The following is a 14817-nucleotide window of genomic DNA, read 5'->3' as shown; positions in this document are numbered from 1 at the left end:
AGAAGTTTAGAATCAAAGACTCAAGACTAGTTGGAACACCTATATCTACTAGACATAAGATTTCTAAGAATGATGATTCCAAAGAGGTAAATCAAACCACATATAGACCAATGATTAGAAAACTACAATATGTAGTGCATAAAAGGCCTGATATTGCATTAGCAATTGGTATGGTGGCAAGATTCTCAGAAAATCCTAAAGAAAATCACATGATGGAAATCAAAAGAATCATGAGGTATCTGAAGGGTACTGAAGACTATGGATTATGGTGCAAGAAATGAGGCACTTTAGATTTGAAAGCCTTTATAAATACTGATTGGGTAGGAAGTGTTGGTGATAGGAAGATCACCAATAGTGGAGTGTTATTTCTTGGTAAAAGACTAGTGTCTTGGACAAGTAAGAAGCAAAATTGTATTTCTTAGTCTATAGAAAAAGTAGAGTATGTTGCAACAACAATTAATTGTTTCAATGTTGTTTGGTTCAAGTAACTATTGGCAAGTATGTAGGTAGAAATCAAGGATCTAGTAGTTATCTTCTGTGATAATGTTGGTTCCTCATTTAACAGTTTTGAAAACAACCAAGAAACTAGACCAATGCATCTAAGGTTAGCAAATTCCTATGAGGGACACACTCGATTGTAGTCTTGGGCCAACTATAAGGCATGAATCCTTCACTTAAGGCTCTGCAAGACCTAGGTGGGTTAACCTTGAGGTTCTGACATATGGTTCTAGTGTAATTTAAACATAAATTTGAACCTAATAACTACAGATGCAACCCTTTATTTTTCCTATTAACTCATGCAATAACATAGATCCATAGTAGCTAAATGCAAATCTATGAAATTCATAAGCTGAGTGAGGTTTAGACTTTTTAGCTCTTCAACATGAAAGGGGAAAAAGCATTTGATTAATAATGTTGAATTAAACAACCCCTAATATGCAGTAGCATGAACAAGTGATCTTGTAACTGATCCATGCCTTATCCATTGGGTAATTCCATGAATCAATTACATATATATGGATATCTGAGATATATTTTATCTTCAAATATTTGATCTATCCATTCACCTTGTAAATAGACATCTATGTTCAATCTAAATCCCATTCTTACTTGATATCCTCCTTAATAAACTTGCAACCCTATTGATTTCCCTTAAGCATTTACATAACCCCTCGAGTTATAAGCAACAATGAAACAACATAAAACCTTAAGGGATGGCAACTATGACCTAGGCTCTTTGTTCAAATATCATAAAACATTGAAAATTCACAAAGAAAGGAGACACGATCTAAAACTCAAACTCAAACACTTGTTGTTCTTTATATTGATTTCCTTGAAATAACACATTCATATGCCTAAATTTAAAACAAAGAAACACCTAATAGGTCTGAACTATCTATATTTCTCTTCACTACTACTATTCATACAAGAGAAAGTTGCTAAAGGAAGTGTGGTGTCAAAGTATGGGAACACATCAAAACTGGAACCAAAAACATGGTATCATAGTAGTGAGTGGTTTTTTTCCGAAAATTGGAACCAACCCTTACAAAGAGAAAAAGAAAGAAAGATATTGGAGGAGAGAATTCTCAGATCTGATTTGCAATTGATATGTGTCCACTTGAAATTCCATCTCCTAGCAGTGAAAAACATCTCTCTACCTTCTCTATATAACTGCATATCAAATCTTCAATCATTTTGGCCTCCAAAAGCCATAAATATTTGAGATATTTGATTGAACAAATAATTGATTTGAAGCCAGATCTAAACCCAAGGCAACAACAAAAATCAATTGAAATGACTTCTTAAAGGAATGAAACCTTTTTAGAATTCATTTTATGCTTCAACAAACATCAATGTTTGCCTCCTACCCGATTTTGATGCTCCATGATGAATTTTTCTCATTTCATTGAGAATGCCCTAGAAAACACATATCTACTTGCAAAGTGAACTGGTGAAGACTTGCTCAAAAATTGACCCCATATCTAGAAAATTCACTTCTTCTTGGTTCCAATGGTATATTATACTACCTATTTTGGACAAAAATTTGCCCCCTGGTAGCAATTTGAAAAATTTAGGCCTGGACTATGAACAAAGCATTAAAATGGAAAATTAAAAAAATTATATAGTTTGAACTATATAAAAACTTTTAATAATTCAAAACTTAAACATTTCAAAATTTCATGTGTTTGAAAATATTTTTGAATTTTCATTTTTATATTCACACTCTCCCTCCATTCTGTGGATGCCACATGTTGAAATTTGATTGCCTCAAAACTAGGTAGGTCCCACATCTTATTTTCCATTTGAGAAATTTCAATTTTTACCCTGTAATATCTCAATCTTTACACTAGGCCTCTCCCAATCATATGCTAAGAATGTTAATATGTTATTAATACTTTAAACCTTTAAACTCCCCGCTTATCTCATAGCATCATGAGCCTTTGAAATTTTCCTTTACGTACATATGGGGTACTCACATTTCATCTTATCTTTACACCTTTATGAGTATGTACCACCAGAGATGTTTAAAATTTGCTTCCTGGGTCTACAGGGTCTTCAATTCATATCACTGTAATGCTTTTTGCTTTACCTTTACGCTCTTATGACCACAGTGTAAGATCATCGACCTCTTAATTTCTATCTTCCGACCTTACAGTGGGCCTCATTGAATTGATTGTCAAAATCCATGTTCTATCTTCTACCAACTGTCTAGGTTGGACCACCATGCATAGGCTACACTTGTTTCCAAGCAGTTGTCTTTAGACACATTAAGTTTAGTGTGTCTGCACATAAATAAATAAAAAATAATCCACCACATCATCAATGTGGGATATATATTCTACACCTCCTCTGCCATTTCCAACATGAACTCACCTTTTTCAATGGTGTGAATGTTACCCTTCATTTCTTACATGCTGTAGCTTCATTCTTTTATGTGGATCTCTATCTTCTTGTAGCTCTCTAGTGGCTTCACTTCATTTGTGTGGAGGGTTTTGCTCTATCTTTTATGGGATTCATTTCTTAGATGCCTCTACCCCTACTCATCCACAACTTCTATGTTTGATTCCTCCATCAATGTTGATGCAAATTTTTACAAAATGTGACTACCTGCCGCCTTGGTTTCCTTGAACACAGGCTACCTCTTCATCATTAAAATGACTCCTTTTCAAATCTATAGGTTTGTTTCTTGCAATTCCCACCACTTCTAACATTGATGCGGCTTCCTTCCGACAAGGCATGGGCATTCCAATTTGGCGTCAATTTTTCTTTCAATGTGTGGGTGCTTTTATTTAACATGCCATTTCCTAGCTGTTTACATGGGCTGCTATATTTCATGCCCTTCTTCCTTTCTAGCTATAGGATCCTCATTATTTACGAACATTTCTTTTTCACCTAATGTGCCTGCCTTCTTTTCAATGCATGGGTGTCCTTTAGCATGGGTTTCCTAACTAGGGGTTTGCTCATTTCTAGTAGCTTCTCTTTTGTTTTGGCTGTTGTTTTTCATGCGTAGGTTCTTCTTTATGGTGTAAAGCTCCTATGTTTTTCTCCTCGCCACGACTTACTCTTGCAAGGCTGCTCTCCCTATTCTCCTGAGTGTGGGTAGTGGCATCGGCATAGGCACTTCCTTTCTCAGTGTGCTTTTCCTCCTTGCTTGCACTTGCTACCATAGACACCTCTAAGAGCATGTTTTCATCAAACCAAAGATTCAAGATCAAAGCATGAAGTTGGCCATTTTATTTGTATTTGTAAATTCCTCAAGCTTTTTCTCTTTACTAACTGCTCATTAACACTTTACACATCATGAACTAGAATGAACATGGTATGATGGTCCATAAGGAGTTCTTTATTCACTTCCACACATCTCTACTTGTCATATTGAAGGTACTAGCCATTGAAGATCAAAAACCCTCATTTACCATTCACAAAATCTTGGCAATACTTTTGAATGCCATTGATTTTTGTAGACTCACTAGAAGAGGCCCAAAAGTGACAAAAACCCTAGTTTTAGTTTTGACTTAAAAACTCCTTACAAAATAATTTCCCTATTTACATGCAACATGAAGTTGAGACAACCAAAGTATCTTGAAATTTAAGTAAGGTTCTTTCATTTCACATGCTTGTGTATTTGGTCAAACAATAGGGCCTTGTAAGAAACTTTCATAAAGTTGAGGTATTTGGAATCTTAATTGAAGCTCCATGCAAAAGTGAAGCTATAACTTATACCTTGGGCGTGGAACCAAACAAAACACACACACACACACATAGAAAAACACAAGTTCACCCAAACACATAGTGATGACAAGAATTATAATATTCTCATGGAAAAATTTAAAACCTCAACATCTTATCATTCCGAAGCAATCAATCAGAATTAGTTGGGCCCCAAAGTGGGTCAACCTAAAAATAATTTTATTTTTAGACAACTGGACTATCAAGTAGATCCGTTAGTCATTTGATACAAATCCAAATCAAATTTGACCCTTGAAACAACATTTGAAATTCTAATTCACCCCTTTCTGCAACTTGTCAATTTTGTGCTAGGAGGTCCTTTGATTGGCTTAAAAAACTAACAAAACAACTAACTGAGTTCTAAAATTGAACATATGGAATCTATGTTCCACATACTTGCACCTTGTCGAATCTCATCTCATGAAAAATTCTCAGTCAAAAGATATTCACTGATGAAGTTACCCTTTTAGAATTGCTTGCAAGAAAACATGTTAGAAAACAACAAATCACATTCAGAATTGTCTTTAGAAACTAGGAAAACTAACATTTGGTGGTACAAAAACTAGGGTACTAGTTCACTGCCAAGAGGAGAGCATGGATCTATGATTTGGGCTCATTATGAATAACTGGGCATGTTTGGTGAGTAGTCAAAGTGGGCTACTCAAATTTTGTAGACTGGAGACATTGATAGAAAACATTTTTTGCAAATGGAATGGACCTAGGAAAGTCTATAGGAAAATTTGTCAAGGTTTAAAAATTGGCACGCTTGAACTATTTTTAGAGTACAACATAGTCGTATAATCCATTCGATCTCACCTATCACGGATCTCAAGATATGACATCATGAACAGGGGTTTTGACAAATCTGTGTTTCTTGACACCATTAAAAATTTAAGAAATTGTGTTTGGAACCACATTTGAAAACTGACCAAATGGATTCGTCATAAGCTCAAACTTGAAACATAGAAAGTCTCTAACCTCTACAATGCAAAACAAAAGGAATTTCATCATTTTGGTTAATTGGGTCAAAATTATAACAAGTCAAATAGGGCTTCCCAGAATTTAGAACAATTCACATTAGCATGACATCATAAAATGACCAACTTTGAGCTATTCAAAACCTAGTCAAACGAACTCAAAATGATGTGAAATCTAAAATATAGGATCTTAAGTATGGAAATTAAACACACCCAATGTGGTGAGTCATGAAACATTATTTGGTGCAAGATATTCAGTTGCAAACATAGCCTCCTATCATTGTTTGACACTTAGGTGAAAATGCAGAATTGACAATTGCTCAAAATGAGACTTCACAAAATGACTCAAAATGACAATTTATTATCATGGGACACATGGACACACTAAATAAAAGGTGTTAGAAACATTAAACACCTCATGGGCCTCAAATGAACAACCAGGTACATATGCATTTAAAAGCACTTAAAGGGCTTAATTTCTTCAATGATAGTCAAAATTGGGCCTACAATTTTGAGTGCTAATAGTGGTTTTGTTTGGGCATGCATGTCCCTAGTGAGCATGGAAAGGATTCAGATCTCTGAAAGAAGTAGACCACTCACCTGACTTCAAAAACTCCTCTTGTACAACTTTATTGAAAGCAAGAAAACTACTCCTATTATGTACAAACGATGGCTATAGGCCACCAAAAAGTTTTAAAAACTTCTTATCTCTATCATACACCTGATTTTCATTGAGATCTACTTGAGGTAAACTAAAATTCTCATTCTCCTTTGTGTCACCCAACACATCAGCGCTTTCAATCTCTTCGTTAGGCAAAACAAAACTATTATCGTTATCTTCATAGTGCATGTACAAATCAATATTAATTTCTTCATCTTGCTCACTAAGAAAATATGAATAAGTGTGATCATCAGTAACTGACTCATGGATACCTTCAACCAAAAATAAAAAATATTGATACTCTACTCCATTCAACAAGTTACATGAATCAAATTGTAACTCACCTTGTGCCTCCAAATGTGAAGGGAAGGAAAAATTGATTTCTCCTTTTTTCTAATATCAGTACTCCATAAATTAGACTAAACATTCACTACAACCTCTTCACACTCAAACAACTAATTAGATACTAAATCACAAGAATAATCATGAAATTGCATGTTCATAATATGCTGATCCATATCAATGTTTTCTTCAAATAACTCATTTGAGTAAACCAAATCATTACTATTGCTTTCCTCATCACATGAGTAATCTAAATGTATCTCAGCTTCATGAAAACAAGAAGAAAATGAACCAGCAATGGACCTTATCTCTACATCCCTCTTCTCAACATAGAAGTCATCATGTGTATTGATGTACGAACTACCATCACATACACCTCCAAAACATGACATAACATATTATGAAACTATATCTTCTTCAGCATCAAATTTAGGGGAAATGACTTCATCATATGAAAATGCAAAACTTGTCAAAGAAAAACATCCTTGGATAAATTTTCATACCTTTCAAAATTATGAGCCAATAGATTTGAATTCTCATCAACACTTAATAAGACTTTTTTACTAGTTTCTTTTCCTTGGCTGTGATTTTTATCTAGATGGCTTGACACATCTACAATAGAAGACCCATTAGTAATATATTCTGAAAAGTTAGAACTTTGATTATCACATACATCTTCTTCTTTAGGCAATACCTCAACAACTAGTATCTTGACATATTCACATTTATCACTAGAAGCACTACTATTACTACTATTACAATTTCCCTCTTCTTTATACTCATCATCATAAAAACATGAATCCACATTATGCATGTCATCAAACTGCTGATTACTATCCTTTGATTCATAAAACTGAGACTCTTCCTCCTTAACATCATTTTTAATGGATTCATTTAATTCATTATCATTAGATTCATTAGCATTTAAAGAACTTTCAATCTCCATGATAAAATCTTGGATTTCACAAATCTTTTCTAACCTTGACTTGGCTAGCCAATCAGCGAAATGTGGTATAAAAACTTCTAAGAGTACCATTGGCCATGAAGACTCCTCAGGTATAAAAAACTCATCAAGATTCATAGCTACTAATTTAAAATTCATGTAAATTTGAAATCAACTAAGACCCTTAATATCACCAATTGTATTTCTTATCATTATGATGGTCTTATTATGAATCTTTCTTTCCAACCTAGCAATGTTTGCACGAACACTTTCAGGAGTTGGCACATCATTTTCAGACCTTGATTCTCAAACCATCTTATAAACTATTAAACTCCTACCTCTATTTTCTTAGTGCTAAAACCACTAGATGGAGGCAACCATTTTGTGCATTCAACTTTCATGAAAGACAAGTATATGAAAATTGAAAATACCTTTATGTGTTGCTGTTTGAAACCTCTGATCTATTGATTGGCATAGGTGTGAAAATGAAATCCTTCACACCATAGATAAAATCCTTGTAGAGTACCACTCCTTGAAGAGGAAAATGAAATCACAATGGTGATTCACCCTTTGAAATCAATTACTTTAGTAGATACAAACAATCACATAAACCATTAATCAAGAACTTTGTACTTCCTCTTCCCCAACAAACTAGATCTGCCCACAAATATTGAAAGCCTCTGATATTAAAATAAATCCTTGTAGAGTGCCACTCCCACTTAATCAGACAAGATTTGAAACAATTTACCTCTAATAAATCTTAGATTCACAACTTGCAGCAGATCAATACAACCTTCTACCAAATAAATCTTTTCAAATACACTTCACAAACTTTATGCAACAAGTTGAAACTTAATCCAATGAAGTTTATGAAACTTGTCAAACTATTCTCCTCCTCTTAGTACTAAAACTCACTTGATGGAGAACACTTCCTTTTAACAATCAATTTTTATGAAAAGGTAATAAATGAAAATAAAAATACCTCAAGATCTAGATGGCTGGAAGTTCTTTGTCCACTATTTACAATAGTAGACCAAAAATCTCATCAATTCTTTATTGAACTATTTGAACCAACAAGTCACAAATCTCACCAAGCTTTTGAATGCTTCAACCTCTTCGAATCTATTCTTCTCGTATAGCAACTAATCACAATTCATGTATAGAACTGCACTAGTACAGAGATTAACTTCGAGTGGCCACTCACATTTTTAAAGTGAGACATGAATTGCATTAGTCTTGAAGATACCGCAAAATAATTTGAAACAATAGTAGATAGAAGAAACCTCTTCAATTTTATCTTGAATTTGAAACCTCTACACAAAGCTAAAACATAACTTTCTCGACTCTGAAACTACAATAGAACTTTGAAAACAACAACTAGTTGAATTGACTAAAGATGAACACCTTTTAGCAATATAGTTTACGTTCAATCTCAAAGTCACTATTGCAGATGGATAAAACTTGACTGGGGAACATGAATCTCTTGCAAGGAAATGGAAAACACTTCATGAAAATGCTATTTATACTAGAGATTCTAGTGCTTCTAACAATGAATTTCTTCATAGACTCCCCAATAGAGTCACCATTTTGTTGGTTCCTTACTTAACAGTTTTGAAAACAACCATGAAACTAGACCAATGCATCTAAGGTTAGCAAATTCCTATGAGGGACACACTCAACTGCAGTCGTGGGCCAACTATAAGGCATAACTCCTTCACTTTAGGCTCTGCAAGACCTAGGTGGGTTAACCTTGAGGTTCTAACATATCGTACCAGTGCAATTTAAACATAATTTTGGAACTAATAATTGCAAATGCAACCCTTTATTTCTCCTATTAACTCATTGAATAACATAGATCCATAATAGCTAAATGCAAATCTATGAAATTCATAAGCTGAGTGAGGGTGAGACTTTTCAACTCTTCAACATGAAAGGGGAAAAAGCATTTGATTAATAATGTTGAATTCAACAAAACCCCTAATATGCAGCATCATGAACAAGTGATCTTGTAACTGATCAATGCCTTATCTATTGGAAAATTCCATGAATCAATCACATACATATGGATATCTGAGACATATTTGTATCTTTAGATATTTGATCTATCCATTCACCTTGTAAACAGAAATCTATGCTCAATCTAAATCCCATTCTTCACTAATATCCTCCTTAATAAACATGCAACCCTATTGATTTCCCTAAAGCATTTACATAACCCCTTGAGTTATAAGCAACAATGAAACAACATAAACCTTAAGGGACTACAACTATGACCTAGGCTCTTTGTTCAAAGATCGTAAAATATTGAAAATTCATTGAGAAAGGAGACAAGATCTAAAATGAAAACTCAAACACTTTCTATTCTTTGTATTGATTTCCTTGAAATAATACATTCATATGCCTAAATTTAAAACAAAGAAACACCTAATGGGTCTAAACTATATCTATTTCTCTTCACTATTGTTGTCCATACAAGAGAAAGTTGCTGAAGGAAGTGTGGTGTCATAGTATGAGAACACATCAAAATTGGAACACAAAACATGGTATCACAAAAATGAGTGGTTTTTTTCCAAAAACTAGAATCAATGCTTACAAAGAGAAAAAGTAAGAAAGATATAGGAGGAGAGAATTCTCGGATTTGATCTGTAACTAACATGTGTCCACTTGAAATTTCATCTCCTAGAAATGAAAAACATCTCTCTACTTTCTTTCTATAACTACATATCAAATCTTCAATCATTTTGGCCTCCAAAAGCCATAAATATTTGAGATATTTCATTGAACAGATAACTGATTTGATGCTAGATCTGAACCCAAGGCTACAAAAAAAATTAGTTGAAATGACTTCTTAAAGGAATGAAACCTTTTCAAAATTCATTTTATGCTTCAAAAAACATCAATGTTTGCCTCCTAACTGATTTTGATGCTCCATGATGAATTCTACCCATTTCACTGAGAGTGCCCCATAAAACACAAATATGCTTACAAAGTGAACCGATGAAGACCTGCTAAAAAACTGACCCCATATCTAGAAAACTCACTTCTTCCTTGTTCCAATGGTATATTATACTGCCTATTTTGGACAAAAATTTCCCCTTGGTAGAAATTTGAAAAATTTAGACTTGGGCTATGAATAGAGCATTAAAATTAAAAATTAAAAAAATTATATAGTTTGAACTATATAAAAACTTTTAATAATTCAAAACTTAACCATTTTGAAATTTCATGCATTTTGAAATTTTTTTGAATTTTTCAGTTTTATATTCACACTCTCCCTCTAATCTGTGGATGCCACATGTTGAAATTTGATTGACTCACAACCTAGGCAGGTCCCACATCTTATTTTCCATTTGAGAAATTTCAATTTTACCCTGTAAAATCTCAATCTTCACACTAGGCCTCTCCTGATCATATGCTAAGAATATTAAGATATTATTAATACTTTAAACCTTTAAACTCCCTACTTATAGCATACAGGGTACTCACATTTCATCTTATCTTTATGCCTTCACAAGAACATACCACTGAAGATATTTAAAATTTGCTTCCCAAGCCAATAGGGTCTTCAATTTTCATACCATCATAATGCTTTTTGCTTTACCTTTATGCTATTATGAACACAACGTAAGATCACAGGCCTCTTAATTTCTATCTTCTAACCTTACATTGGGCCTCATTGCATTGACCATCAGAATCCATGTTCTATCTTCCATCAGCTGTCCGGGTCAGACCCACCATGCATAGGCTACACTTGTTTCCAAGAGGTTGTCTTTAGACACATTAACTTTAGTGTGCCTAGACATAAATATATCAAAATAATCCACCACATCATCGATGTGGTATTTATATTCTGCACCTCCTCTACCACTTCCAACATGAACTCACCTTTTTTCATGGAATGAATGCTCCCCTTCATTTCTTACATGCTGTGGCTTCATCCTTTTCTGTGGATCTCTTTCTACTTGCCGCTTCCTAGTGGCTTCTCTTCATTCACATGGAGTGCTTTGCTCTATCTTTTATGGGATTCATTTCTTAGATGCCTCTACCCTTGCTCCTCCATGAACTCTATGTCTGATTCCTCAATCAATGCTGACACTGGTTTTTACAAAATGTGACTACCTATCACCTTGGTTTCCTTGAACGTAGGCTACCTATTCATCATTAAAATGACTCCTCTTCAAATCTATGGGTTTGTTTCCTACAATTCCTACCATTTGTAACATTAATATAGCTTCCTTCTAACAAGGTGTGGGCGTTCCAATTTGGCATCATTTTTTCTTTCAATGCGTGGGTGCTTCTATTTAACATGCCATTTCCCAGTTTTTGATGTGGGCTACTATATTTCATTTCCTTCTTCCTTTCTAGCTATAGGATCCTCATTATTTATAGGAATTTCTTTTTTATCAAATGTGCCCGCCTTCTTTCAATGCATGGGTGTCCTATCTCGGGGTCTGCTTATTTCCTGCAGCTTCTCTTTTGTTTTGGTTGCTATTTTTCATGCATAGGGTCTTCTTTATGGCATAAAGATTTTGCATTTTTCTCCTAACCATGGCTTCCTCTTGCAAGGTGGCTCTCCCTATTCTCCAGTGTGTGGGCAGTGGCATTGACATAGGCACTTCCTTTCTCAGTGTGCTTTTCCTCCCTCCTTACACTTGTTGCCATGGACACCTCTGAGAGCATGTTTTCATCAAACCAAAGATTCAAGAGAAAAGCATGAAGTTGGCCATTTGATATGTATTTGGAAAGTCCTCAAGCTTGTTCTCTTTACTAACTGCTCATTAACTCTTTACACATCATGCACCGGAATGAACATGGTATGATGGCCCATAAGGAGTTCTTTATTCACTTCTACACATCTCTACTTGTCATATTGAAGGTATTGGCCATTGAAGATCAGAAACCCTCATTTACCATTCACAAAATCTTTGTAATACTTTTGGATGCTATTGATTGCTGCATACTCACTAGAAGAGGCCCAAAAGTGATAGAAACCCTAGTTTCAGTTTTGACTTAAAAACTCCTTGCAAAATAATTTCCCTCTTTACATGAAACATGAAGTTGAGATAGTCAAATTATATTGAAAGTTAAGTAAGGTTCACTTATTTCATATGATTGTGGATTTGGTCAAACAATAGGGCCTTGTAAAAAACTTTGATAAAGTTGAGGTATTTGGAATGTTAACGGAAGCTCCATGCAAAAGTGAAACCATAACTTATACCTTGGGTGTGGAACCAAATAGAATGCAGACACACTCAGAAAACCACAAGTTCACCCAAAACACATATTGATGACAAGCATTATAATCTTCTCATGGAAAAATTTAAAACCTCAATGTCTTATCATTCTGCAACAATCAGTCAGAATTAGCTGGGCCCCAAAGTGGGTCTAGCTAAAAAAAAAAAATTCATTTTTAGACAACTAGACTGTCAAGTAAATCCATTAGTCATTCGATACAAATCCAAATCAAATTCGACCCTTGAATCAAGATTTGAGATTCTAATTCACCCCTTTCTACAACTTGTCAATTTTGTGCTAGGAGGTCCTTTGACTGGCTTTAAAAACTAACAAAACAACTGATTGGATTCTGAAATTGAACATATGGAATCTATGTTCCACATACTTGCACCCTGTTGAATCTCATCTCATGATGAATTCTTAGTCAAAAGATATTCACTGATGAAGTTACCCTTTTAGAATTGCCTGCAAGAAAACATGTTAGAAAATAAAAAATTGCGTTCAGAATTGGCTTTGGAAATTGGGCAAACTAACATTCAATGGCATAAAAAATAGGGTACTAGTTCACTGCCAAGAGGAGAGTATGGATCTATGATTTGGGCTCATGATGAATAACTGGGTGCGTTTGGTGAGCGGTCAAAGTGGGCTACTCAAATTTTGTAGACTGGAAACACTGATAGAAAATATTTTTTGCGAATGGAATGGACTTGGGAAAGTGTACAAATAGATTTGTCAAGGTTTGAAAATTGGCACACTTGAAGTATTTTCTTGGTACAACATAGTCATACAATCCATTTGATCTCACCTATCGTAGATCTCAAGATATGACATCACGAATAGGGGTTCTGACAAATCTGTGTTTCTTGACATCAGTAAAAAATTTAGAAATTTTGTTTGGAATCACATTTTAAAACCGACCAAACGGATTTGTCATAAGCTCAAACTTGAAACATTGAAAGCCTCTAACCTCTACAATGCAATGCAAAAGGAATTTCATTATTTTAGTTATTTGGGTCAAAATTATAACAAGTCACACAAGGCTTCCCATAATTTAGAACAATTTACATTAGCATGACATTGGTTTATGACCAACTTTGAGAGATTCAAAACCTAGTCAAATATACTTGAAACAACTCAAAATATGAAACAAAGGCTCTTAGATATGGACACTAAACATTTCCAAAGAGGTGAGTCATGAAACATTATTGTCGCAAGATATTTAGTTGCAAACATAGCCTCTTGTCACTATTTGACACTTGGGTGAAAATGCATAATTGACAATTGCTCAAAACGGGACTTCACGAAATGGCTCAAAATGGAAATTTATCATCATGGGACACATGGATGCACTGAATGAAAGGTGTTAGAAACATTAAACACCTCATGGGACTCAAATGAATACCCAGGTACATATGCATTTAAAAGTGACAATAGGGCTTAATTTCTTCAATGATACTCAAAATCGGGCCATTGTGCCAATAGATAAAACCAGTGCACTTAATGTATCAAAGAATCTTGTGATGCATACCAAAACCAAGCACATTGCAATAAAATATCATTTTCGAAGAGATTTGATGCAAGATAAAGAGATAAGATTAGAATATGTAAATATTAAAGAAAAAATCATAGACATATTCGCAAAGCCATTTTCTAAGAATGAATTTTTGTATCTAAGTGGTAAGTTATAGGTTATTCCCCTATTTGAAGCTCACTAAACAAAATTTAGTGATGCATCAACTAGAGCATATTGAAGATCAATAAGTTGATGCAATATTGAAAAGGGCAGATTGCATATGAATCAGTATATGAGGTACATTGATATTCACTAAATTTTGTCTTTGGCATATCAAAGAGGGAGAGTTTGATGGCATATCACAAAATATTTGCTTGAAGATGTCAAAGAGGAAGAGTTTGCTGTCACATTCTTTTATATATCTTAGAAATGTCAAAGATGGAGAATGAACTTGATTTGATATCAAAGAAGGAAAGTTTGCTATCAGAAGAAGATGTTGAAGACAAATTTTTCTGACAGAGGGAGAAACTGAAGGCAAAGGGAGTTCACACTAATAGAGGAAGTTCTCATGGATGAGAATCAAAAGGAAACTAAGGATATTTTCCTTACTTTATTTTTCTCTAAAATTTCATTGTATTATGACATGTTGTGTTTCCATCAATGCCAAAGAGGGAGATTGTTGAAAATAATTGGTAATTGTGTATTGTCTTTAATGTTTCACAAAATGTCATATCTTTACTAGATAGTGTATGCTAAGCTCACTTGGTTGATAAAGATAGTTTCCTGTGTTTGTCGAGCATTCCAATGTTTGCCAAGGTTAGAAGGTAGTGACTACTAAGTTCACTCAGGTGTTGAAGAGAAGTTCACAGAAGTGGAGTGTTAACCGAGCTCACTTAGGTAACAAAGGAAATTTTGG

Source organism: Cupressus sempervirens, chromosome 3 (assembly GCF_028749045.1).
Source record: "Cupressus sempervirens isolate cs-2001-9-10 chromosome 3, ASM2874904v1, whole genome shotgun sequence".
NCBI lineage: Eukaryota > Viridiplantae > Streptophyta > Pinopsida > Cupressales > Cupressaceae > Cupressus > Cupressus sempervirens.
Note: the sequence above shows the minus strand (reverse complement) of the source record.